Source organism: Neopsephotus bourkii, unplaced genomic scaffold, assembly GCF_033783945.1.
Source record: "Neopsephotus bourkii isolate Nb327-2 ecotype Australia unplaced genomic scaffold, CSIRO-AGI_Nbou_v1 NB_821, whole genome shotgun sequence".
In the NCBI taxonomy this organism is placed as follows: domain Eukaryota; kingdom Metazoa; phylum Chordata; class Aves; order Psittaciformes; family Psittacidae; genus Neopsephotus; species Neopsephotus bourkii.
The window spans coordinates 2,322,286-2,350,269 of NW_026901317.1; the positions used below are offsets into that span (position 1 = coordinate 2,322,286).

The 27,984-nt window shown below is 37.4% G+C and overlaps 1 long non-coding RNA gene across 1 annotated transcript in view; it reads right to left on the reverse strand.

Moving 5' to 3' along the window:
• Positions 1-2,835: 2,835 nt before the first annotated feature.
• The window catches only part of LOC133213450 (uncharacterized), a 60,689-nt gene continuing 35,540 nt past the window's right edge, over positions 2,836-27,984 (reverse strand). Inside the window, exon 3 of the long non-coding RNA XR_009725820.1 lies at positions 2,836-3,327. This is a non-coding gene — a long non-coding RNA (uncharacterized LOC133213450). The remainder of the gene's footprint in view (positions 3,328-27,984) is intronic.

The following is a 27,984-nucleotide window of genomic DNA, read 5'->3' on the forward strand; positions in this document are numbered from 1 at the left end:
ATATCAGTTGGTCAGTTTGGGTGAGGTGTCCTGTCTCTGCCTCCTTCTGGCTTCCCCTGCTCCCTGGCAGAGCATGAGGCTTGCAAAGTCCTTTGCCAAACCAAAACATCATTATTATCAGCTCTGTTCCTGGCCCGAAAGTCAAAACAGAGCACTGCACTCTGACTCCAGGCTGAGCTCTTTGACTCTTTGACTCCAGGCTGAGCTTACACCACAACAGTTAGCTGTCAGCATTGAAGACATGGACATGTTAATAACTGTGAACCCCACAGTAGGACATAATGAATAGCAATGTTCACCACTTCTGTAGCTTGTTCAAATTGTATGGGTTAATATGCCAGAAACTTTTAAATTTAATCACAAATGAGGGCTTATTCATAAGTAGTGTATTTGTCGTATAATTTGCCTTTTGCCCCAGTATGGCAGCTTCTTTTACTCAAGAAAGAGCTAACATGGAATTTAATGCAGTTAATCTAGTTTGATGCTATAGAAATGGGAGAATTTATATGTATAAAATGTTTCTGAACTATGACTGCTTTCATTGTTCAGAAATATATTAATTGAAGTCAGTAATATAATGGTAGTAGAAGTCAATATTTACTCACTGACAAATCAAACTGGTCCTTTTGGTGTGCATATAATGTAGACTATAGTCATTCTCACAGTCCTAAAGGTTTAAATAAAGCAGCTTTTCCTCATTCTTTTGTGAAAGAATGTCAGAAGAGTGAATTCATAGTAAATCAATCAGTGTTCCCAGTCTGCCCTACGGCAGAGTGAAACCTAAGGATTTAGCAGAATATTGAAGTAAAACGGTTTGAACAGCAAACACAGAGGGGGACTTTGCTTTTAATGGTACTTCTCACATTCAGATACAGAGATTTAAAACATTTAGCATCCTGAGAATTCCTCAGTCGTTTCTGGCTTTCTTCTGCTTGTCTCTCTTTTTGGAGTTCTATTGGAAATGTGAGGACATCTTGATGTGAGGGGCAAATACAGGTGTTTAGTGCAATTTTTTGTGACTTCACGGAAAAGACAACACTTCCCAAGAAATAACCCTTCTTTCTTCCACTTAGAGAGGGAATCAAAAACCCTCTTAGTGGTAAAGTTTAATCTTATTGAAAAGCCAGCATAATAAAGCAGAGATTTTACACTTACATTCTCTAAATTGGAAGAAATACCAGTGATAAGAAAAATTCAAGTGCTTATGCAAAGATGCTGAGTACCATTCTGAACTTTTTGAGGTACCTGGAACTTGGTGACAGAACCTTAAATTTTTTATTACATTTTTAAGCCATGTGCATATATCTTGTGTATGAGGTCCCTTCCAACCCTTGGGATTCTGTGATATGACAGGGCTCACCCAACCACTCTCCATCTATCAGCCGTCCTGGTCAGGTTGGGCAGGTCCCAGAGGATTGGAGGTTAGCCAATGTGACACCTTTCTATGAAAAGCTCAGGAAAGAGGCCTGGAGACCTGCCAGCCTGACCACAGTGCCAGGGAAGGTCATGGAGCAGGTCATCCTAAATGAGATCATAAAGCATGTGTGGGAAGAAGCATGACTGGTGGAAGAGTGGCTGGAAAGCTGACCAGTGGGAAAAGACTTGGGGTGCTGATTGACAGTTGCATCTTGGCCTGTATCAGAAGTAGTGTGGCCAGCAGGGCCAGGGCAGTGATCATATCCCTGTACTCAGCACTGGTGAAGCTTCACCTCAAAATACAGTGTTCTGTTCTGGGTCCCTCATTACAAGAGAGACATTCAAATGCTGGAGTGGGTCCAGAGAAGAGCAATGAAGCTGGTGAAGGGTCTGGAGCAAAAGTCTTACAAGGAGCAGCTGAAGGAACTGGGGTTGTTTAGTCTGGAGAAGAGAAGGCTCAGTCAGGACCTTATCGCTTTCAACTACCTGAAAGGAGGTTTGAGCAAGGAGCTGGCTGGTCTCTTCTCTCAAGTAGCAAGTGATAGGACAGGAGGTAATAGCCTCAAGCTGCACCAGGGGAGGTTTAGATTGAATACTGGGGAAACTTTTTTCATCAAAAGGGTATTCAGGCATTGGAGCAGGCTGCCCAGGGAAATGGTGGAATCACTGCCCCTGAAGTATTCAGAAAATATGTAGATGAAGCCCTCAGTGACGTGGTTTAGTGGTGGACTTGGCAGTCCTGGAGTAATGGTTGGACTTGATGATCTTAAAGGTCTTTCCCAATCTAGTTGATTCTATGATTTTAAATGGGACTTGATACCTATGCTTAAGTAAATTCTTCGTCAAGCATTAGCAAGTAGAGCTTTTATCCTGGTTTCAAGTGTGTGCACTATATATGAACGTCCAAGTTTTCCTTATTTGTACATAAATTGAAGGCCTATATATCATTATGTGTTTTTGTAAAATAATTGCTCTGTCATTAGAGTAGATCTTCTGTAGGCAAATGCATCATAATTTTATTCTGATGAATATTTAAATCACAGATGAGGATGTATTGATGGCATTCACATATAACACCAAAAAAAAATACAGTCAAATAACAGAAGAACGAGGCTACAGTAACGCGTGTTTGAGTGTGTTTGTACCTATATGAAGGAGACAATGGTAATTATCTTCAACTGCAAATACAAAAATGAATGATAAGTAGTTGTAATGTGTAGTGAAAGGCATTAGTAAATCATTTGAGCAATAATGCATTCTTTGGAAATAAGCCAGTCATTGATGATAATTCATTGCAAATGTTTTGCATTCAGCTGTTTCCAGAACTGGGATTATATGTCTAAGCCAGAATCAACATAATGGAAAAAGTAAGACTTAGTGTTCTTAGGAATTCTGACCCATATACATAGATGTTTTTGCTGTTGTTTTGAATAGTTCTTATTTGAATGATATCTGATTCTGCAGAAGTTTAAGCCTGTCTAGTAAGATTATTTCAGCAGAATACTTTTATTATTTTGGTGGGTTAGCATTGGCTAACATTCAAACACCAACCCAGCCATTCACTCTGATTCTTTAGTAAGACAGGCAGAAAACAAGATGAAAAACCTTATGCATTGAGGTAAAGGCAAGGAGATTTTTTTACCAAGTACCAGGGAAAATTAATTTCATTTGTTGTCTTTTCAAATAGATTCAGGTATTGTGAAAGACAGACAAACATCAAACCAACGCATTTCTTCCCTGCTCTCCCAAGCTTAATTTCACACCTTCACTTCAGGCTCTTCTACTACTTCCCCTGAGCAGCATGCTAGGGTAGGGGTAGAAATAGGTATAGGTAAATCCTTTCTCCAACTCCTTCCTTCTCACGGTTTCCCCTTGCCCTGGTATGTGCTCTCCCATGGGCTGTAATCAGTCCTGGGAAAAAAAAAAGTAGTTCCTACAGCAAATATTTCCTCCTCCTTCTTTCTTCTTCTTTCTTCTTTTTTTTTTTTTTCTTCTCCTTTCTTCTCCATTCTTTCTTCTTATTCTTTTCCCTTTAGATGAACCATACAGCTGAGATCTTTTTATGTATATGGATAGTCATTAATAATTACTGTCTTTAGTTTCATGTAGTAAGATGCACATTGGATTAGATTTATATTAGTGAACTCAGTGTTGAATTTCTAGACCATTTATGGAAATCATTTAGGTAATACATCATTTCATTTCTTGTGACATATTGCATTTCTTTGAAAATGAAACAAATGTTAATAAATATTAATAAAATTCTGGTGTAATGATGGCAGCACACATATAATTTGCCATCATACAATTTTATCTTTTAAAGTCATTTGCCAGTCACCCTATTTCACTCTTCAAGTGTTTGGAAGCAGGGAGAGGGGGAAGTTATTCTGCTCTGGTTTTTGTTTGTTTCATTTTTATCTTTTTCTAACAAAAAGACTGGTTTATTGCTAAAATTCCTAGAAGCAGCAACAGTATTTCCTTAGTGTCATCTACTAATGGGAATTTCTGGGTTTTAATTCGGTCAGTGATCGTATAGTTGTTCCAGTGGTATGTGAGCTACCAATCCATTAGTTAAAAAGAATTATTTCTATGAAAATTATTCTCCATTTCACTGACATATTCTGCACTAGTATGGAAACAGCAGGTCATAAAAGCATAGAATAGTTAGGGTTGGAAAGGACCTTAAGATCATCTAGTTCCAAACCCACTGCTGTGGTAAGGGACACTTCACACTAAACCATGTCAATCCAAGGCTCTGTCCAACCTGGCCTTGAACACCACCAGGGATGGAGCATTCACAGCTTCTGTGGGCAACTCACTCCAGTGCCTCACCACCCTCACAGTAAAGAACTTCTTCCTTATGTCTAACCTGAACTCCCCTGTTTAAGTTTGAATCCATTATTCCTTGCCTTGTCACTACAGTCTCAGATGAAGAGTCCCTCTCCAGCATCTTTGTAGGCTCCTTTCAGATACTGAAAGGCTGCTATGTAGTCTCCACATGGCCTTCTCTTCTCCAGGTGGAGACAGCTTTTTAAGTATTTGGAGCTAAATACATCCACTTGTGCATCATGTTCGAGTGACCATTGTGGACTATATTTATGAGATGTGTAGGCAGTAGGTTACCTACGCTATAATAAGCAACATAAACCGCTTTTATATGTTAGTTTCACATTGTTCAGACTATTAATGCATTTTATATCAACCAATAACTGGATTTAAAACAAAAAAAAATCCTAGTAAATGTGATGGAGAAGTCAGCATCTTCCCTTTACTACTGTAGTGGAGCACCATAACCACTAAATTATGCCTTTTATCTATTCCTTATGAGTCTCTGTATTTTGTTATGTAGTAATTCATTTTCTGTAGAAAGCATGTAGGAAATCCAATGAGATCCCATTTTCCCTAAAACTAAAGATAATGTGTCTATTTATTGAGGTATTTTGTTTTGCAAGATAAGAAATAAACTGAACCAGGAAATTCTATATTTTATCCAACTTATTTCTTTAGTAAATTGTTACTAACACAATTTCAGTAAGGCTCTGCAGTGATTACCTTTTTCTGTAGTTGTGTTTAAAAGAGTGTACCTACAAATATAATGAGAAAGTTTTCAGGTTCTGGATACCAGCTACTGGAGTCTTCTACTTAGCCTATTATCTGCCTTGAGTAAAAGAAGATCCTTAGAAATTAGAAATTTAAACTGATCCTTAGAAATTTAGGTTGGATATGAGGAGGAAGCTCTTTACTGTAAGGGTGATGGGACACTGGAATGGATTGCCCAGGGAAGCTGTAGAATGCTCCATCCCTGGCGGTGTTCAAGGCCAGGTTGGACAGAGCCTTGGGTGACATGGTTTAGTATGAGGTTTCTCTGCTGTCCTGGGTTTAGCAGTGGCAGTCGTTTTTCTCTTTCTTGGTAGCTGGTGCAGTGCTGTGTTTTGACTTTCAGCTGGGAACAGAACTGAAAAACAATGATGTTTTGTTTTGGCCAAGGACTTTGTGAGCCTCATGCTCTGACAGGGAGGAGGGAAGCTGGGAGGAAGCAGGGACAGGACACCTGACCCAAACTGACCAAAGAGGTATTCCATACCACAGCATGTCATGCCCAGGAGGTAACTGGGAGTTACCCGGAAGGGGCTAGAGGGCCTGGAGGGTTGGAGGAGGTATCGTTCAGTGCTTGATAGGGCTGAGGGGGCAAGTTATCGGTCGCCTGGTGATGGGGTGTTGTATTCTTTTCCCTTGTTATTTCCTTTATCATTACTATTATTGGTGGTAGCAGCAGTGATTTGTGTTATACCTTAGTTACTAAACTGTTCTTATCTCAACCCATGGGAGTTACTTTTTTTTTTTTTTTTGATTCTCCTCTCCGTCCCTCCAAGAGTAGGGGGAGGGCAAGAAGTAGGGAGTGAATGGACAAGCTGTCTGGCTGGGTTCAAACCACGACACCTGCCCATGGCAGGAGGGTTGGAAATAGATGATCTTAAGGTCCTTTACAACCCTAACTGTTCTATGATTCTATGATTCTCTGGAATGAAAAACAGTCCAATAATAAATAGAAAAAGTTTTGATTGCCTTTTGCTTATCTTAAAATATTCTTTCACTTTGACATAACACAGAAGTATAAAAATGTATATGCTGAAATTGTCTTTAACTTAAGAACTCTGCCACAGAGTGAATCTATTTTGAAATATTTATCCATATAAAGAAAATATAAGGAAGCAAAAATAAGCATGTACACTGAATAGTTCAGTATACACAAACAAAGCATACAAGAAACACTGGACTAAGGTCTACTTTACTCTCAAAAATACTTAATGTTCTGTTGGTGGCTTTCTACCTGCACTAGAGCTATTAATATTAATGCAAATTACAGCTCTGTATCCTCAGATGTTATGTTCAAAGCCCATTTTGTGATGTCATTATAACATGTTTTTTTGGCAAAGTGATTTATTTTCTAAAATACTGTTCACAAGAATGTTCTGGCATAATTAAGTTAATAACATTACTTGTAATTTCTGTATTACAAGTAATTATCATAAAATGTTATGCTGATTAATGTAGACTAACAATGTTATTTTCTGAAAATCGTTTCAGCCTGTAACCCCATAGGCCTGTGATTTCTTAAAGGCAGACCTAATGGAAAATAACTCCACAGTTTGGTCAGAAACTGACAGACTGTGTACTCACCCCATCTTGAGAAACCCAGGATGGGAATTTCAAAAATTAAAGCACTATCTTTCTTGTGGCTCAAAATGCTTTCCCTTCCTTTGCTCCAGCAAACTAAGCAGAAAGTAATCCATGAGGCTTTGTACTGTTCTACATGCTGAAATAAAACTGTATGCTTTAACTGTAGTGATACATCCTACTGTGGTGGCCTCAGTACTATGCCTAGAAAATGTACACAAGGAAGATATTATACCTGAAATTTATTAATAGAAAAAGTTACAAGCTTTTGGCAGGTCTAAAGTGGGATTACAACATGCTGTATATAATGCTCTCCAAAATAACAGTATTACTGTCTTTCTGCTAAAGGTGCTTAAAAATCTTAAAACTGACAAGTCCTAGAGCTGATCCCAACCTCAGCTACTCACTCTTTGAGTAGCTACTTGTTAAGTCACTACAGCATTAGCTTTGCCTATATTCTTTCTTCTTCTACCTTGGAGCACGCTGCATGCGTATGAATATGGATGTACTTATTTTACACTGCCCCTTGCCTCTGGTCATCCTCAGCACCAGAACAGACCCAGAAGGGGCAAGACAGTTCTCAGTCAGAGGAATGGGGTGGCCTTGGCAGGTTGAGGCTGGTTCCACCAACCCTCATGTGATTGCTGCCCACCTGGAGGGAGCTGCTGCTTACTTGGAGATGAACAGCCTGACAGACCCCATGGAAGGGGGGAACAACTGCCCTTTGTATCATGGAGCAGGGGAGTACCTTCCACCTCTGCCACAGGGCCCCCAGAGACAGCCAGCCAGTGGTGGGCTAAGTGGAGGAGGGATGCACTGCTGGGGTGGGTTAGCACCAGGCAGGGTCTTGTGATATCAGAGAAGGGCCTGTGCTAGTGATGACTTCTGTCTGGAAGAAGCAGGGGCAGAAGAGTTAATGAAGATGGAAAGCCAGTTAAAGCCTTGCATAATGATTCATACAACGATGTAAAAAGTCACTGCTTCCTTTATACCTGTTAGAGTATGATTTTATAGTGTATTAGATGGTCCGAGGCTGAGGTATAAATACAAGCAAACTTGTTCCATCTGAGCTAACTGCAGAGCCAGAAACCAGCCAAGCAGGCAGAGACTTTCCCAGTTACTACTTATAGATCATTTCAGGCAAGGTGGCAATACAGCTACATCCAGATCCCTGTCATGAAAATAAGAGAACAGAAGGGTTTTTTCAAGAATTACATTGACTTGCTATTTGCCTTCTGAAATGTGGTTGTCAGAGAAGAAGTTGGAAAGCCTGTAATGTTTCTGCTGCTTATCTGTTACCTGGTATCTCCCGCTGAGAGATTAGATGATGTTCCAGTTAAACTAAAAGGAAAACTAAAATGCCAGACAGTTTCCAGCAAAAGATTTGTAAGCCCCAGACTTCTATTTCACATATTGCCATAATTCCTAGTTTGGAAGACACTTCTGTTAAAGCTTTGGATCTAAGAAAGTAGAATTTGAAGAATCATACAGTCCACATAGTTTTTTGGGTTGGCCTTAATTCCCCTTTTTCCCCAAGGAATTTTTTGCTCTAGTCCAACCCCCCTGCAAAGACAGGGTCACCTAGAGCAAGTAATACAGAAGTGCATCCAGGTGGGGTTGGAATGTCTCCTGAGAGGGAAATTCAGTCTATGGCTATTTAAACAGAGAGTAAGAAGTGATTTGGTCATAGTCCAAAGTATGCTCATAAAGAATGGATTCCTTACACCTTCTATAATACAGCAACAGAAGTTGTCATGAGGAAAGGATCTGGTATTTCATAATGATAATTTACCAAAGAATCAAGATTCTGCTACTACTTAATTAGGATGCAAATGCGTGGCTCAATGAATGCTTTACTTTGCCCATATGTGTGATGTAATACCACATTTAAAGCTCCTTGTACAACACAGTTTATATTTTGTGATGGTGGTGTGTATTTGAGTGGACAAATTCTGTCAAATCTTACTGGAGATGTAAATCTGGTAGAAAAAATGGGTATTCAGTATGCAGTCTGTACAGTGAAAGTTTAGGGAATCCTTGGAGTTCATTCTTAAAATTCCCGTCCTTGTCTCTGCTTTCTGAAATTTTCTTTGATCTCAACCTATTATTTGTACGTGTAGAAAATGTTCTCAAATTACAAAGAAAAATGTTAACTACTATGAAGCTCTGTAACAAAACCATAAAAGACCAAAGACTCTGAGCCTCATCCTGAAGTATACTAAGGACATGATCAAATCTATTATTTACAATGAAAAGAGTGACTGTATAGAATTATGTGGGAAGTGAGTACATTTTGTTGCGTAATATGTAATGTGTCTGATTCAGCCTTTCATATTAAGTTATATTACGTATGTTAGAAGAAGTGCTTCAGAAATTTAGAAGGCACATTGGTATTTTCATTTTAACAGGATGCTTGTAATTCTTATGTAGAAAAGAATATATGAAAAAAGTCAAATATGTTAATTTTTAAATATATATAAATGATCCATCAAAAGGCAGATGAAGTCTTAAATAACATTCTTAAGTATCCTGCAGATGAAGTACAAGAGTCATTGTCCAGAGGAATTAATAAGGGCTCTGTAAATGTGTACGCATTCTGTCACAATGTTGAAGCACCAAGCATTTTAAAAAAAATAATTTGAATGGAAGTAAAAATGACAAACTTGAGGAATGATCTCTTGTTTTAAAAGTTTGCTTAAAAATCCTAGGGAGCAGAAATTGGAAAGTATTCCTGTGGAAGTTACTGTTGTTGCCAATTTATATAGTTGCTGAATTAAACAAAAAGCTTGCAAGATATTATACTGGTTAGCATTTTCATTCTTGGGGAAAATGTAGTACTTCATCTAAAATGACATAAGATGAAAGTAATACAGTTTTAAGCGTACTACCTCTTCACTGTCTGCTCAAACATAAGCTTGGTTTTATAATTGATGATATTAATTGAGCTGTAAATCATTAATTCAACCTGCTGTCTTGGTTGCACTAATGGTTCTATAGTGATCACAGAGGGAGAAAAAATCCTACATTTGCCATGCAAAATATAGTTAGAATACCTCGAAGAAAGCTGAAATTTTACTTATGTTTAAAAATACTTATATAGAAAAGCAGTAATTTCAAAGGGAGAAATGGCAAAAAAGTGACTTTCTGTCATGTGAATAATATAGTATTCCTCAAACATGCAAGAAGACTGTAAAGAAGAATATAACAATGTAAGTGGCACCCACTTTAAGTATCTTTAGGATAATAATTAATTCATTAAAAGATATACTACCATTGTTATAGCATGATGAACTCAAAAGAATTTTTGACATTTCCTTGTCCTGAATTAGAAGTAGTAGACATCAGTCTTGACAAAACGGATTTAAATAGAAAAAGTACACTGATATAAAAAATTAAAGGAAACAAACTAAAAGTATGATTTATGAATGGAAATTTTTCAATGTATTATACATTTTTATCTGGAGAGGATGGAAAGAATTACTGTCTTCAACTACAGTCATGAGAATTGGTTGCTTGCAGGAAAGTTACAGCAAATGTCCTAAATAAAAAAAAAGATTTGGGTCACATGAACGAAAACATAAAAATCACTACAAAGAGTCTATTAATCTAGATGAAAATTGCTTTGCCATTTCAGTAGGATAAAAGTTTGGGCAGATATGTAGGGGGATGGGTTTCCTAAAGTAAAGGTAAGGTAAAGGTTTCATAAAACAAGGTAAAGGCACGCAATGCAAGCTACATAGTGTTGCTGAACCAGACCTGTATGCAGCCAACAACTTATTTAAGTTAAGAATTTATTAACTCATATTAATCCTTGCACTAGCTGGAAAACAAGTGCATATTCCCAGGTGGTTGGATCTGGGCCTAAATCCTTAGAGGTGAAGGAAGCAGGCTTTTGTCAGATTCCTTTGCTCTGAGCAACTACTGAACACCAAGGAAGTATCAAGTGTGATAGAAAGAAGAAGCTTTATGTCTGATGAAATCTGGAAATCTAAATAAAGAAGATTTCAAAAGCAGTTACTCCCAAATTCGGAAGCATCAGCAAAAAAGCAGCCACTCACTCACTCCTTCCCCCTTCCTTCCACCAGCTCCTGCAGGGATGGGGAGGAGAATTGAAAGAATGTAACTCCCACGGGTTGAGATAAGAACAGTCCAGTAACTAAGGTATAACACAAATCACTTCTGCTACCACCAATAATAATAATGATGAGGGAAATAACAAGGGAAGAGAATACAACTGCTCACCACCTGCTGACCAATACCCAGCCCAACCCGAGCAGTGATCTAGCCCTTCCAGGTAACTCCCCACAGTTTATATACTGGGCATAACATGCTGTAGTATGGAATACCCCTTTCACCAGTTTGGGTCAGGTGTCCTGTCTCTGCTTCCTCCTGGCTTCCCCTCCTCCCTGGCAGAGCATGAGACTCAGAGAGTCCTTGGTCAGAGTAAACATTACTGAGCACCAGCAATAACAATTTAGAAATCATGTCATGGTGTAGTTGGACCATAAGTGTCTTGTGCCTCAGAGGCACACATCTGTGCATGGAAGTTGTGGTCTACCGCACTTGTGTGATTACCCATGGTGAAGATTTATATTCATCCTAGGAAGCACCCATTAAGGGTAGACACCTAAACAATATGCCTACACTTAAAAACCACTCACGCAGTATGTGGGCTGTGCTTTAGGAAGAGGTTTCTGTACTCCTGAAAGAGGAAAAAGGGAAAGAGATGGGAAGATGTCTGTGATTATACCTTTCTGCAGTTGTCCTGATCTATGTTTGCGGCATACTTTGTGATTGTTACCAGTTTGGGATTGATAAGAGAGCTAGAAAAATTCTTTTTGGTCTTTGGGGAGTTTGGGGGGGAATTGCAATGGTATAATTGAGATATGCCTTATTGTATGACGGAATTATTCTGTACAGAAACTAATTGTATGTGACTACGAATAAGCAGGTAGAAATTCTCATTGTCAATAGACTTGCTAATACAATTATAATACCCATACAGCCCTATTCCATTCAGTTGGAAATCTTGATTAAAATTATTTTTTACTATAACATAATGCCAAGAACTGACAAAGGAACAGAAGAAGCTGCAAACAAAATGCAACGTAGCACACAAAGGAAAGGTTTGAAGAGAATGAACATCATTACTACCATAGCAACAATCTGTCATGTATACGGTTTCTTATGTTTAAATGCAGTTTTATTTTTTTAGTGGGTGAGGGAGGTGCCAAGCTGTAGTATTTTTATGTCTAAATCTTAAACTTGGGCTTTCAACACTGAAGATATATTTTCTTGGTATTAAATCTGTTCCACTGAAAGGATGTTGAATTGGTTCACTGTATTCCAATAAAACAGGTGGATTTAGGCAGTGAAAAATTATAATGTAATGTAATAGAGAGCAATTACTGCTGAAAAGAAAAGAATGGATGTGTTGCCATAATAGTAATTAAACAAAGTGAGCATCTAGTGTATGGAGAATGAAGAAATTAAACTTGAATCTAATCTTGTAAGAGGTTTAATGAAGGGCAGAAACAACCACAGAACATAAGGGGGGAAAAGGTTATAGGTGATTGCACCTGAGTCACATGAACAAGACATGAAGCTTTGATATTTCTGTCTAGAAACCTCTATGAAAAATGTATGTCCATGTTATTCATGCATCTGCTGCTGTACAACTCTGAGCAGTGAGCCTGAATAGAGGATATGCTGTAATTGTAAAACATTCTGGAGGGCTGCAAGTCAGTTCTGCAGGTCATGCAATACATCAAAAGGGCACCAGTTACTATGCCTGAGCAAACGAAATTCACTGAGAATTTATAGTACACTAAATGCATCCCCAATGCATCAACACATTGAATTCATTGACCTTATGCTGTGCTATGAAGCTGCATATACACAATAGCTATTTTTTTCAGGATTCCAGCACAGTCAGAACAATTATTTCTATGTAGAATACTACAGATTAGGCTCAGAAATCCCAGATGCATGTTTCATAGTGAGGCTACTGTTGTGGGTCAAGCTCAGCTGGTGACTAAGTACCACACAGCTGCTTGCTCACTCTTCCACCTTCCCCAGTGGGATGGGGAGGAGACTTGAAAAAAGGTAAAAATCCTGCAGGTTAAGATAAGAGCAGTTTAATAATTGAAATAAAAGTAAATTAATAGTAATAGGAAATAGAGAGGAGGGAATAAACCCCACACACCTCAAAAAAAACAAGTGATGCACAGTACAATTGCTCACCACCCACTAACGAATGAATGATCAGCCCATCCCCAAGCACATTCTGTGGTAAGGAATTTCCCTTTCAACAGTCAGCTGTCCAGGCTGTGCCCCCTCTCAGTTTCTTGTGCCCCTCCTCACTGGCAGAGCATGAGAGACTGAAAAGTCCTGGATCAGGGTAAGAGCTACTTAGCAACAACTAAATCATCAGTGTGTTATCAACATTAATCTCAGACTAAAGCCAAAACACAGCAATGTAACAGCTCCTAAGAAAAAAATTAATTCTACCTCAGCTGAAACCGGGGCAGATATCAAAGCCACAGTGGCTCCCCTTTTCAAAATGACACCTGAGTAAAACAAACAAACAAAAGAGATAAATTATCTTAAGTACAAGGGAATTAAAAAAGCCAGGGATGTGAAAAGAAAATGAAAAATTGAATTAAGGGCAGAAGAGGACAGGAATAGAAAACTATATGGAAGTTAAGGTTATTGCCTTAATTTTTACTAGTTCAGGATATGTTACTGTCCTGGGTTTAGCAGCAGCAGTCATTTTTCTCTTTCTTGGTAGCTGGTGCAGTGCTGTGTTTTGACTTTCAGGCTGGGAACAGAGCTGATAAAAATTATGTTTTGGTTTGGCCAAGGACTTTGTGAGCCTCATGCTCTGACAGGGAGGAGGGGAAGCTGGGAGGAAGCAGAGACAGGACACCTGACCCAAACTGACCAAAGAGGTATTCCATACCACAGCATGTCATGCCCAGGAGGTAACTGGGAGTTACCCGGAAGGGCTAGGTGGACTGCAGGGTTGGAGGAGGTATCGGTCGGTGCTTGGTCGGGCTGGGGGGAGCGAGTTATCGGTCGGCTGGTGGTGAGGTGTTGTATTCTCTTCCCTTGTTATTTTCTTTATCATTACTATTATTGGTGGTAGCAGTAGTGATTTGTGTTATACCTTAGTTACTAAACTGTTCTTATCCCAACCCGTGGGAGTTGCATTCTTTTTGATTCTCCTCTCCGTCCCTCCGAGAGTAGGGGGAGGGCAAGAAGGGGGGGGAGTGAGTGAAAGCTGGCTGGCTGGGGTTAAACCACGACAGTTACCATGCATTAAAGGGCTTCCATAATGGTGTGGGAGCTTCAGTGCAAATGGGAATATATTATTTTACTTTTGGAGCCTGGCCAGCTGGCAGTATGAAAGTGTGTGCATCTGTTCCTGGTGATGTATCTTCCAAAGTTATGTACACGGTGTCATCATAATTGAAGGCCTCATACCCTCTTCAGGGTTTATCCTCCAAGCACATTGTCTCCTGCCTCTGTACCTTGAATTTATACAAGGACATTTTCAAGGTTCAACCTTCCTCTTAGAGGTAATACAGATATAACTAGCTATATTTCCCCATAGTGTCTGAAACCTATTGCTCCTCACAACCAGACCAGTCTTCACTGTGGGCTAGGAAGGTCAACACCTGTTCCAAAAATAAGAGACATATTCAGCTGGAATGAAGATTCATCTAGAACATTATCCCATCTCTGAAACTAGCCAATATAGAAGCCTAAACAAGAATAAATACATAAATGTTTATTTCCTTGCTATCCGCCAACTACTTCTAGAGATTAATGACTTAGGCTTCTTAGTATCCTACTGCAATACATATTGCCTGATTTAGGCATCTGCAGTCTATACATGCAGCTCTCCATCTGAGCTAGTGTCCTTATTCATGGAATCATGGAATCATAGAACCATTGAACTGTAGAATCATAGAATCACAGAATGGTTTGGGTTGGAAGGGACCTTAAAGATCATCTAGTTCCAAACCCCAATTCAATCTAGCAGTCCATGGAGAGGGATAGGAACTGTGGGCAGGTTAAAGAAACCACAGAGACTGAGTTGACTATCTCCAATTTAGATTATTTCTTCAATTTCCACAGTTGCATTTTGAGCCAGTGTAAATATGTGGTGTCACAAACATTTGTCACTCAGTTCCACTTCTTAGCTGTGTTCTATGAAATTCATTGTTTTGTCTGGTTTTGATGCGAAGGGTTAACTAACGTACAGGGAGGGTAGGTAAAACTGCTTGCTTAAGTGTTGCTGCTTGCTCATGCTTATCATACTTGCAATGTACAAGGGGGTAGATCAAACCGCTTGCTTAGCAATGTTACTACTCATTCATGCTTATCGTACTCGCCGTATATGCTAGAACAAGATGTAAGGATGTGACTTGTTAAGAGGTGGGGACCGTGACTTGATTCCCATCCTTTGGACGCCTAAGCCAGCTGAAATTGGCTCTGCACTCTGGATGATAACCAAGCCTCCGGGGAGCATGCATAACGGCTAAGGGTGAAAAGTTCAGGCTCAAGGAAGACTCATTTACTTCATCTTGAGACCTTAGCCCACGACCACTAGGAGGCACTGCTCAGGCACAAAGGACTTCTTAGCTCATCGTAATACAAAGCGGGAATAGGACATGAATATGTATAGGTGTGTTGTGCAACCTCATACATATGCATAACTTTAGAGGATAAATATAAAGGGGAAAACGACACTGAAGTGCGCATGCCTTTGGAGGAGCTATCCCCCATGCGCCTCAGTGCTGAATAAAGGCATACCTACTTTACAACTTTAACAAGTTGTAGAGTCTATCTGCACATCAGTTCTAACTTATGTTTTAAATTTTATATTTCTTCTATTTTAGCTTACATTACAAGACAGGATCTTGCATTATGGTATTTTGTATTATAACAGTTAATAATCTTTTATACTTGAAAGAAATGGCCTTCATTTTATGCTCTCCTTCAGCCCAAAAAGGTTCCCTTCAGTGAAGGCTACTGAACAATTAACATTTCATTTTCTTATAGTGATACTGTGTCATCTTGCTGAAAGTATCCTTTGGCACTAAAAAGATATTGTTAATCTGTTGTTAAACTGCTGTACACATGACACCCAGGAGTTCCACATCCTGCATGACAGCTGTGTAAGAAGACTGTTTTGTAATGTGATTGGAATGAAACCTGCTTGGGTGGCAAAACCGTTTCAGTACTTAACCCCATGACAAGGAGAGTGCTCTGGACATATGATGTTAATGTTCCTAAATTAGCTGTCTAATTTGATGCTTAAAGATATGAACTGCATTCCAGGAACACCAAAAATGGAACACGTTTCAGTATTCCATCTGCCAGATAATCTTTGGATATACTCATACAACACTTCCTGCGCTTACACTTGATTAATGTAAACCAGTAAAGGTAGGCAGACCCAGCTGCCTGACATGCATAAAAGCCTGACATGAGCAGGCTATACACAAAATGTTTAACCTGTGGATGCAGGAAAGGCAGACTCTTTTCAGTGTTGCAGCCTATCAGTTAAACCAGATATCTGCCTGAGTTGCAACCCAAGTTTATTAGGAATGTAATAAATCTACACTAAATTGGAATTTATTCTAATAAAGGTGAAAAAGTTGTGCCATGTATTGTGCCTTACTAATCCCCATATCCTCATTTTTCTGGTTCCTCCTGTTTCCTACCCAAACATGAACTTGAAAAACAGTGGGTGAAACTACTTTTTATAGTAATGTGATTGACAAACTGTGCATTGACTGAAGCAGATTGGGTTTTTGCCTCTTTTTCTAACAGATATTCTTGCAAATTGAGCTAGGGATCTGACACACAAGTTTGATGTTTGGTTGGTTTACATTTTGTAAATCAAAGTCATCATTAAAAGTTTTTCAAACCAAAGTGTACCCTCTATACACTTTCGGAACTGATTTGTCTTACAGTTGTTTCCCAAATTACATGTGCAAACATACAGTCGTATGCATAATTTATTAAAAAATAATTTTGGTTGTCTTATTCTAATCCATTGGATAAAAATAACTAATTTTACACTTCATCCCACTGTAGTGAAAAACATATTTTACTGGTAAATAATAGAAAATAAAGAAAACCTGATATTACAATTAGTAGGACTCATGATGTCAATGATAATTGCTCACATTTCATATTTGCAACACCATTCTAAAATATTCAGTATTTGTGATTTTCTATAAAACCTGGAAAAACTTTTACATTTTATGTGCTTGAGAGATTTTTATTTTCTCATTATTAAAGTTTCAGTAAAAATAGTTCAGCTTCAAGACACAAGGGAAAATATCACCTTTTAGAACATTATCTGTAATTTTCCCCTAACGTGGTGATTGCTGAATACTGAATGAAAAGTTAATGTCTTGGTCGTGAAAGACCAAAAGAACATGCAAAATCACATACGTGCCAACATCTGGGCCTACACTCTAAGATAGCTAATTGCCAAAATTAATCCTTGTTTCTGTCCTGTAGGTGTGATAAAGTGTATAAAATGCGTGCATTTTTGTGTGTGTGTGCGCACACTTGCATGTGCGTGCAAAAATTAACTGACATAGAGGACTGCTTTGTGTGAATATTTTGTGATAAAATTACAAGACAACAATTTAATTTGAAGTGATAACATATTATTTTAGAAGACAGCAAATCAAAACCACAGATGGAACTTCTACCATTTTTTAAGGCATTAAATTGAGCTAAAAGACAGCTTTGACTTGTTGTAAGAAACAAGCCAATTTGCCTTGCAAGGCCAAGTAAGTATTTTTAATCATGAAATCTGCTAAGAGAAAGAAATAGTTTCCTCTAGTTCTCTCCTTCTATGTTATAAATAAAAGTGAAGGAAATAGACCTTGATTTTGATCCTCTATCTGCTATAAAAATGGTTTTTATAAAATTTCAGTGAAAAAAAAAAATTCTGATATTGTTCCAAAAGTTGCTTTTTTCAGACTAACAAGTTAACACATCATGCACACTGAACATCTTCATTTTGATTATTGAACACTTTTACAAAACCATGAATTTTGTATGGTTTTTTTCATATAGAGAAATAAGACACATAGATTCATTGGTATACAGAGCATAATGATGATACTGTAAAGTTATATTGACTTTTTTTTCCATAGCAAGATGCAATACTTGTACAAAGTTGGTTCCTTGTGCAAAATAATATGATCTTTATGCTTACATGTGTAATTTGGCTGTATGCTGTATATAGCAAATTACAATCCTAATACATTCTTAAATTGATGCCTCTTTGAAGTTTGTCTTATTACAAAATCACTAGTATTCTTTTTTAAATGACTTAATAATTTTTTTGCTAATTTTTTTAGACGTTATTGTTTTCCTTCCTGCAGAACTGTGATTTTGATTATCAATGAATAAATACACTGTATACTGAATACCTTTAGTAGAGGGTTTGTGGTTTTGGTTTTGCTATTAGATTTACTAATATCCTAAACTATGATGGATAAAAAGTATTATATTTCACATCCTAAAAAGATGATAGACAACAGTGTACAGGAGGCTCTGTACAATTCATCGCTGAATGAAAAACCTGTTATATTGGGTTGTGTAAGACCTTAGGACTCCACTATTTTGCCAGGTTGTGTGTTAAACTGATGTCCACAGTTTTTGCTTATGATTATACTTTCACCATTAGCTTTTTATCATTGCAGCATAATTCATTAAGGTCAGTTTCTGAAATAATCTTTGAGAAGTACATATTTCTCTGAGCAGTCAAATAATTTCTGTAAGGTAACCAGATTTATATAGGTGAGTTCTTTTAAATTGACCTGAATTTTCCTAAAACAAGGCAAGAATGATGCAAAATAAAACAAAGCATAAAATAGTGTAATAAATTGTGCTGGGTTCAGTAGTGGCAGGCATTTTTCTCCTTCTTAGTAGCTGGTGCAGTGCTGTGTTTTTGATTTTCAGCCTTTAAACACCACTGATAACACCAATGTTTTCAATTGCTGCCCAGTAATGTTTACTCTGACCAAGGACTTTCTGAGTCTCATGCTCTGCTAGGGAGGACGGGGAGCCGGGAAGAAGCAGAGACAGAGCACCTGACACAAACTAGCCAAAGAGGTGGTCCATACCACAGCACGTCATGCCCACTGTATAAACTGGGGGCAGTTACCTGAAAGGGAGAGATCACTGCTCAGGTCGGGCTGGGTATCAGTCAGTGTGTGGTGAGCAGTTGTATTCTCTTCCCTTGTTATTTCGCTCATCATTATTATTCTTGGTGGTAGCAGTAGTGGGTTTGTGTTATACTTAGTTACTGGACTGTTCTTATCTCAACCCGTGGGAGTTGCATTCTTTCAATTCTCCTCCCCATCCCTGTGGGAGCTGGTGGGAGGAAGGGGGAAGGAGCGAGCGAGTGGCTGCATCGTTCTGGGTCGCCGGCTGGGGGTAAACCACGACATAAATTTAAGTCAAATAACAAAATAATATAAATGTAAAAATAATGACGTAGAAGTACTGTATCAAACCTGATTTTATGTCACTTGTTTTCTGATTCAATTGTCTTAGCTTACATGTGTTGAGTCAGAGCACTACACCATATCACGTAAAATAAATCAAAATTGTAAAATTGCTGCTGAAGCTGAGTTCTTATATCACTGGCAGACACACATTTCCTTATATTATCTGTCTTATGTTCCGTTGGATTTTGTCTTGTATGGTTCTATGTTATGGGCAGTCTGGCCCTTAGGTTACTCTATAAAATACCTTTATGTATGTATGTATGTCTCTATCTATTTATCTATCTATCTATATATCTATCTAGATTTTTTTCTAGGTATGATTTTTTTCTAGACTTATTCTCAAATATCCATTCTGAAACTCTTGTTGCAGGTTTGATGTGTCTGTCTGGTGTCCTACCCTGCTGGGATATTTTGGGATGCAAACCCTAGTGGTTCAGTGTATTTGTCTGTGATCTGTTTGAGCAAAGTATACATCTCATTCAGGTACCATTTGTTTTCTGTGACAGGAAGAGAGAGAGGACTGCGTAGGTACATTGCATTCCAATTACAGAAAAAATGTGAATGAAGAGAAATAAATGGGAATCACAGATAGAGCTGTAGAATCTAGGTAGATTGCAAAAGTCTTAGAACAACATCACTGGTACATTTCATAAATAGGCTTTTTGCCATTTCTACTGACTGTCAATTTCCTTTTTATGTTTGTTGTTCATTAGCACTTCACACAGCACTAGTCATCTTTCTGTCCAGCTATTCCTGAAGATACATATTCTCAGTCTGTTGAAAACCTATAGAAAAGATGCAGCTTTTATGAAGCAGAATTTCACTTCTCTCTAAAATGTTTAATATGAATAAAAGGTGTTGATGGTTAGAATTGTGAATTACTGGAGGTTTAATTAAAACAAACAAACAAACAAAAAAAAGAAACAGGAAATTCAGTCAAGCCATCAATACAGAGTTAGGTAATTTCTACCAGCTTAAATTATTTCTGTTCTTGGATTCTTGGTTTAATAAAATATAAAATGGAGAAGCAAATTAAGGTTACTAAGGTTAATCCTCATGCAGCCTGTGACAGTGATGTATGTCAGAAGTACTCCCAGATAGAAAGGCATAGAAAAAAAAACAAAACAAAAGAAAATAGGAATGCAGGATAAAAGTGACAAAACACAAGCTGCAAAGCATCATAAATTACCCTTGTGTGTGTTAAAAGCGGAGGAAATGAAATATCTTTTCCAGATTCTATCAGAACACTAGCAAGATGGAGCATAACTTCTGGACACTCATTTGAGACTGCTAAAATATTTTTACTTTTACTAGCCATGTATTATCTCTGATTACTGGAGTATGGACAGGTACTTACTAGAATATAATTTCTTTCACTCCCCCAAATCCATTCCAAATAACGATATATTTGTCTTACGCACATCTTTGTTGTGACACCCAGAAAGAAAAAAAAAAATAGAAACAGAATGGAATCTTCTTCGTTGTGTGTTCCTGTGTCGTGGCATAGATGTGTTTACTCAGAGAAGGAGGTATTCCATAATGTATTTTGGATGTCCAGTGCCAACCACAACAGTGGCTCTAGAGAAGCAGAAAGAAAAAATAAGCAAGATGTTAAACTGGGGGATCTGGAACTGGTTTTCACCTGCTGAGACTAGAGGCATCCTGATCTCCTTTTAGTGTGAGACTCCAGTGTGCCACCTTACACCCTCCTTGGGTTCAGCTAGAAGGGAAATCAAAAGTACAAGCTGGTGCGGACTGTGGTTTGTACTAACAGGTCTCCCCATCCAGAGAATCAGGGACCAGGGCTGCAGTAGAGTATGCATGATCCACAGTTAAGCAGCCAAAGAGTTTAAAAAGCTGAGATCTCTGAAGAACGAATAAAGGCCATGAAATCCTCCACCTTATGAATGATACTGCTAAGGAATCTTGCACCAGAAGAAATAATGTATTCCATCAAGCAAGTATTCCTATGAGAAAGAAAAAGCTACATTTATGTTATTATTTTATTTGACTTCTACAAGTTTCTATATATGTTAAAGATAATAATTTCCTATTGCTCGATAATCATCCTAATTAAAGTGTGTAGAAACATAAATGGGAGAAAATGCACCATAGAATCTTTTTAAGAATACAGACATGAAAAACATCAGCTTGTTCTTAATGTGAACTATCCAGTGTTATGACTCACTTTATGATTCATGCAGAGCTTCTTATGTAAGGCTGTTTATATTCTCTTTCAAACCCTTGTTACTTTTTCATGGTCTTTTTTTTGGCCTCCACCCTTAAAAAACCCTCCTATATTCTATTTTGTAAAGCATCTATTTGGGTGGACCAATTAAAGGTAACACACGAAATCTTCCTTTCTATGTTTTTTCTTATGTAGTGATTCATTGGTTCAAAAGATGCCAGAGATGTTGTATTGACCCTACTGCTCTCTGTTCCCAAGCAAATCACCTCATCATCTGTCAGTGATGCAATCCATTCATTCTGTATGACCCTTACATTCCTGACTGTATAGTGACCCAGTTTCAAATAGAAGAAATGGTAGCACCTTTTCCCAGAATGCCTTATAGTCTCATGGTTAAGACGTTTCCCAGAGTTAATGGAAGTTGAACTTTCCTCAGGTTTTGGAGAAAAACAGATCCCAGGTTTCACATTTCTGAGCATAGGACCCTAGTAGCTTTCTGTTATGTAACTGATGGATACTAGTGCTGGCTACCTTTGATAAATGCACATATTCAGTTCAGGGCCTACTAAAGGACACTCATCAATATCAAGCATTTTTTTTTTTGTTGTTGTTAGCTCTAGGCAGTGCTTTATTGAGCACACAATCTTTTTAGCTTATGATTTGGATTAGTCTAACTTAATGCACTTTTAAGGGAACCCAGGTGCATGAAACTTACAGGGCACCTCACATATTCAAATGCTAAGTCTAGCTATCCTTGTAAGCAAAAGATAAAATCAGCATTTCCAAAGAAAAGTAATTCCATTCCAAAATCAGTATCCAAAGTAATTCTGATAAATCAGTCCTTGTAAAAGCTCTTCCCTTTACAGCTATCTATACTTAACTGAAATTGTTTAGTTTTTATTTTTTATTAGAAATTACATTGTCTAACTTATATGATGAAAATCTTGAGTCAAAGTATAAAAACTGTAATCAAACTCAAATGTTAAACCAAAAATAATAAGGTAATAATGAAGGTAATAATGATTAGCAAGATCCAGTATCGTTTTAGTTATATGAGCTATGCTGATTTATTTCCAGATTAAATGAAACAGAGTAACAATGTAACATGAAAGAGGTAGGATTTAAGTAGTTGCATGTTCATGATCTCAGGCCTGTCTGCTGAGAATTTTAAGACACAAACTTCCAGTCTTTAGAATTCTTGCAGTTTGCAGAGTGTTCAGTACCCATTTGGCTGTGCTCAGATTTTTCTTATTGTTAGTTTTGGCTTATAAATTGCAATATTATTAGTGTCCTACTGATAATATTTAAATACCTTTCTTATGGATAAATTCAGGTAAAACTGGCTTTATGTTTGCTAAGTTCCTACTTTCCTGGCTGAATTCTCAATATATGGTGTCTTGTTTCTTGTTTTATTTACCATATCAGTCATGTCATTATTTTGCATTGTCTCAATACTGTTTACAGTACTCATCAACAGTAATCAAGGGTCTGATCAAATCTGCATTTTTTTGTTCCAAAATTATTGTGATTATTCTTTAAAAGAGAGGGCTAAGGAAGAGAAAGAATACAGTATGTGATTTTCTCATTTAAGCAAAATGGAGTCTCAATGGATAAAATGGGTTTCTTGCAAACAAAAAATACAGGGGTTTTATGCATTATATATATATTTTATTTAGACTGATAAGTCTAAAAAAAATTTCATTGCAGATTTAAACACATGAAATAGTAGGCAGCTTTCATTTCAGCTATTAACATTGTTTGTTATTACCTTTCACCAAAAAAGAAAATACCTCTTTTCTTACAGTCTTGACTCTATTTTAAACTAATATATTATATTTGTCACTACTCACTGACAAATAAAGCACATAGGTACAGAAAATGAAAGGCTGATTGTTGTTGTATTGCATGACTTTTACCTTTAGGCTGCTTACATTAGATTGCACAACACAGGTTATTTATCTCTTCATTGTTGTTGTTCTTGTTGTGTAAAAAAACTACCAAATTGTTTTTGCAAATAAACTTCAGAACAGGAAAAAAAAAAGAGTTGATTTGGGGTTTATCCTTATAGGTAAAGAGGTTATTTTATAAATGTGAGTGTATTTTTATACGCACAAAGTATATTTTGATTTAGACTTTTGATTTTTTTAATTTTTTCTTTTCAAAACAATGCACTTGTTACAGATATTCTTGCAATCTTTTAATGAATAAGTCATTATAATACCTTCAAGCACACAGAATAGTAGTTTCCCCACAACAAATGTCCTACAGTTTTCATTTTCTTATCATTATTAGATGAAAGGTGTGTGATTTGTTGTGGTATGATGTTGGAGTGTCTTTGGTACAAGGACTAAAAGATTGCAGCTCTTTAGGTCTATTCCAATTAACACAGAGAATTTTTGTCTTATATTTTGGTGGTGCTGTTCATTCTTTTCATCTGTCCTGAAGAATGACATTTTTGTTTTATTTCTAATGATGGCAACTTTTTTATTAAAAGAAAAAAAATAATCCTATAAAGCAGATATCTGAGCCAATTACAGTTTTGCAACTAAATCCCAAAGGGAAATCACCTGTTTTACTATTATGTATGCTGTTGCTATTGCTCACATTCAACAAGCTTTTGTCTATTGCAGGGCTGGGGGGGGGGGAATAAATTTAGAAAACTACTATATACTTACTTGATTTTCTGCTTATGATAAGGCAGGGTCCAGGAAAATGCATTTGTAACAGAGACTGTAGATGATTTTTCATCAAGTTCTGAAGTAATCATTCTTCTTGCTCTTCCTATTGCATGTTTCATTCTTCTTGTTTCATGGCTGATCTGTGTATGGAGTGACGTAAACTCAGAATTATCTCATATGATTCTTCTTGTGTCCATCACTGTCTTCTCTCCAGTCTTTTTGTGGGCTTTTTATTCCCTCATGTCCTACTGGAGGTGCTTCATTTGCATAAATTATTCTAAATTTGCTCTAACATTAACTTATTTTATTTGAACATGAACAAGCAACTGTCTCTTGCTGAAATTAATTTGGTTCATAGGATTTTAAAACCTCTGTGACATTAGATTACTTCTGCCTGCAGCAGAAGAGTTTATCTCTTTTTACTATAACTGCATCAATATATCTGATGCATCAAACAAATAGAAGAGATAAACAGATTACCACTGTAGTTATTCATGAAGAAAAATAATTCGTTAATTGAAAAACAGTGTAAATTTTAATAAGATTTTTTACATTAATTTTATAGTTTTACTAATTTCTGCATAGAAGAGGTACATACTTTACACTTTATTAAAAATAGAGTAGGACTGAATATAAAATAAGCAAAAGGAGAATTCTGTAGTGTTGATTCAGAAGCAAGCCTGATATTTCATTATTATGGAGATTTAAGAAGCAATTGAAAGCTTCTTAATCTGATCTTGGTATATTTATTAAAATCACAACTTTTTTTTCTTTTTTTTTTTTTTCCACTGCAGAAACAATATAAAAAAAAAAATCTTGAAAGTTCTGGATAGTCTAAACCATACCTCAGTATCTTTTACTCCTTTGGAGCCAACAGTTCCTATCAATCAGTGAAGACAGCTTAGGTAACATTAATAGTTCTGCATCCATACAGTGGAGACTTTTCTTTGGGAAAAGAAGAAAGTAAGAAAGAAAAAAAATGTCATATATGTAGAAGTATAAAATTATCTGTTTAATCCTGAGCTAGTTATCTTAAGCTCTCTGTGTAATCAATAGAAATATGCACCTTCAGAACACAGCTCATCTTACTCTCTCTACTTACATTAGTTTAAAAGAGTCACTTCCAAGAGATGCCTGCTTTCTTTGCTACCTGTAAGGAGTCATGAAGTGCCTACCTATGATTCAGACATATAATTTCTAGGTGCATAAATTGATAAAAGGAAATAAAGAATAGGATTTTCTGTTCTGCTGCCTGAAGAAACGAGCAAACTTTAGAGAAGGTATGGATATCTGCACACCTCATTCCTTTTCTTTTTGATTGATATCATCTTTACTAAAGAATTTAAGACTTCAGGGATGGGATTCAATTTAAAAATTACCCACATCCTAAACTGCTTGAGATAGTATTGAGCTGCCAAAATACCTGTTTACAATTGGTAGACATGACACAGGAACCAAAGGAGATCCATACCCTTCTGAAATGCAAACTAGATAAAGGTGGAACAACTTTGAGTATCACCTTAGACATCTATGATTACATATCTGTGTAGGACTCAGCTTACTCCATCTTCATGTGCCTATAATGAGGGTATCTTTATGTGAGCTGGTTCTTGAGCTCCCATTATGCTCAACAAACACTAAGGGAAGAAATCACCCTTAAGCTCTTAGCAAACTTTTAGATGTTCTAGTATGTGGAAGATGCCTGTTTACTTGTGTGACTTATTACTGACATAGGCTTTAAGAGAAAGTCATAGCCTTTATAGTGGCAAGATAATCTAGGATACTTGAAACAGCACTGAAATTGTATGTATTTTGATTAATCTATTAGCATATACGTACATGTATACATATACATGTATATATATTTCATGTACATTCATCTTTCTGAAAGAACTCTCAGAATATTCTAGTAATATTGTGTGGGTAAGCAGAAATATTTTAGAGTTAAAAAGACAGGAAGAAAGAATTTTAAAGAATGTTCATGTGAGTATATATTCCTATATGTGTGCAGAAAAATAAAAAGAAAAAAGCACAAAAGAATCATAGAATCATAGAATAGTTAGGGCTGGAAAGGACCTTAAGATCATCAAGTTCCAACCCCCCTGCCATGGGCACGGACACCTCACACTAAAGCATCTCACCCAAGGCTTTGTCCAACCTGGCCTTGAACACTGCCAGGGATGGAGCATTCACAACTTCCCGGGGCAACCCATTCCAGTGCCTCACCACCCTAACAGGAAAGAATTTCCTTATATCTAATCTAAACTTCCCCTGTTTAAGTTTTAACCCGTTACCCTTTGTCCTACAGTCTCTAATGAAGAGTCCCTCCCCAGCATCCCTATAGGCCCCCTTCAGGTACTGGAAGGCTGCTATGAGGTCTCTGTGCAGCCTTCTCTTCTCCAGGCTGAACAGCCCCAACTTCCTCAGCCTATCTTCATACAGGAGGTGCTCCAGTCCCCTGATCATCCCTGTGGCCCTCCTCTGGATTGTTCCAACAGTTCCATATCCTTTTTATGTTGAGGACACCAGAACTGCACACAACACTCCAAGTGAGGTCTCACAAGAGCAGAGTAGAGGGGCTGGTCATGCTCCTTTTGATGCAGCCCAGGATACGGTTGGCTTTCTGGGCTGCAAACGCACACTGCCGGCTCATGTTCATTTTCTCATCTACCAACACCCCCAAGTCCTTCATATATGAAAAGAGGAAAAAAATAACACTGTAGCTCAAATTTTCATGAGGTATGCTGCTTGCATTTACTCCTTTTTTTTTTTTCTGCTATATTTGAACTCATTTAATAAATTATTTCTTTGATATAGTATCCATCTTTGTGCAAAGTATCAATCACACCCATGGGTAATATGAAATAAACAACTGCCTTCATGGACTTGAACAGAAAAGCCATGCAGCTGAGCATGAAATTGTCAAAGGAATATGAATACAAGAAAGTTCTTGCTATAGAAATACTGGAATACTTTGTAGCATTTATGAAGGACATTAGGGCCTAAGCTTGCATAAAAGCAAAATATCATAAATCCTTCTGGAGACTTGTGGACTACTGATAGAATTTGAAATGGTCAGGGTGTCAAACATTGATCAAAACATCTTAAACAACTATTACATCATTTACAAATAACACAAAAGCCTTGATAAAATGTATTGACTGACCTCTTTTACTCTGAAGTAGCATACTGTTTCTTCATGGTGCATGGGGTTGCTATTTATTTTTGTATGACATACTGACAAGAAATATTAACTCATCAGGAACACGCCAGAGATATTGAAGAAGGAACTAAACAAATTTGTTTCCACCAGCCTGTGAAGTCTGTGTGTTTTTATGTGTATACATGTATCTGTCTGTAACTATGTAATTTCACATTTGAAATGCAGTTTAGAGAGATTAGGCATGTCAGATTCACTTTATTTGTGCTTCATGTTATGTGTTCTACTCTCAGGTTCTGGCAGGTACTACCTGCCACAACTGAGAGTCAGCATATCTCTTGGCTTTAGTGGAGACCTTTGTGATGACAACAGCTCACCCTCATTTCTATACCACTGATCCACCTAAGATGTAATAGTGGTCCTCGAGGTTTCCCTTATAGTAGCTAAAAATAGGTAGAGTCCTTTAAGAGAGCATTTATCCAATCAAATTATACTCCAGAGGTCAATCTCTATTGTGTCTCCTTCCAGGGGCTTTATTAATATTTACCTCTAGAAATTTATCAATAAAAATGACAGCAATATCTATAACTTTTATAGAATCATAGAATCATAGAATAGTTAGGGTTGGAAATTACCTTAAGATCATCAAGTTCCAACCCCCCTGCCATGAGCAGAGACACCTCGCTCTAAACCATATCACCCAAGGCCTCGTCCAACCTGGCCTTGAACACTGCCAGGGATGGAGCACTCACAACCTCCTTGGGCAACCTATTCCAGTGCCTCACCACCCTAACAGGAAAGAATTTCTTCCTT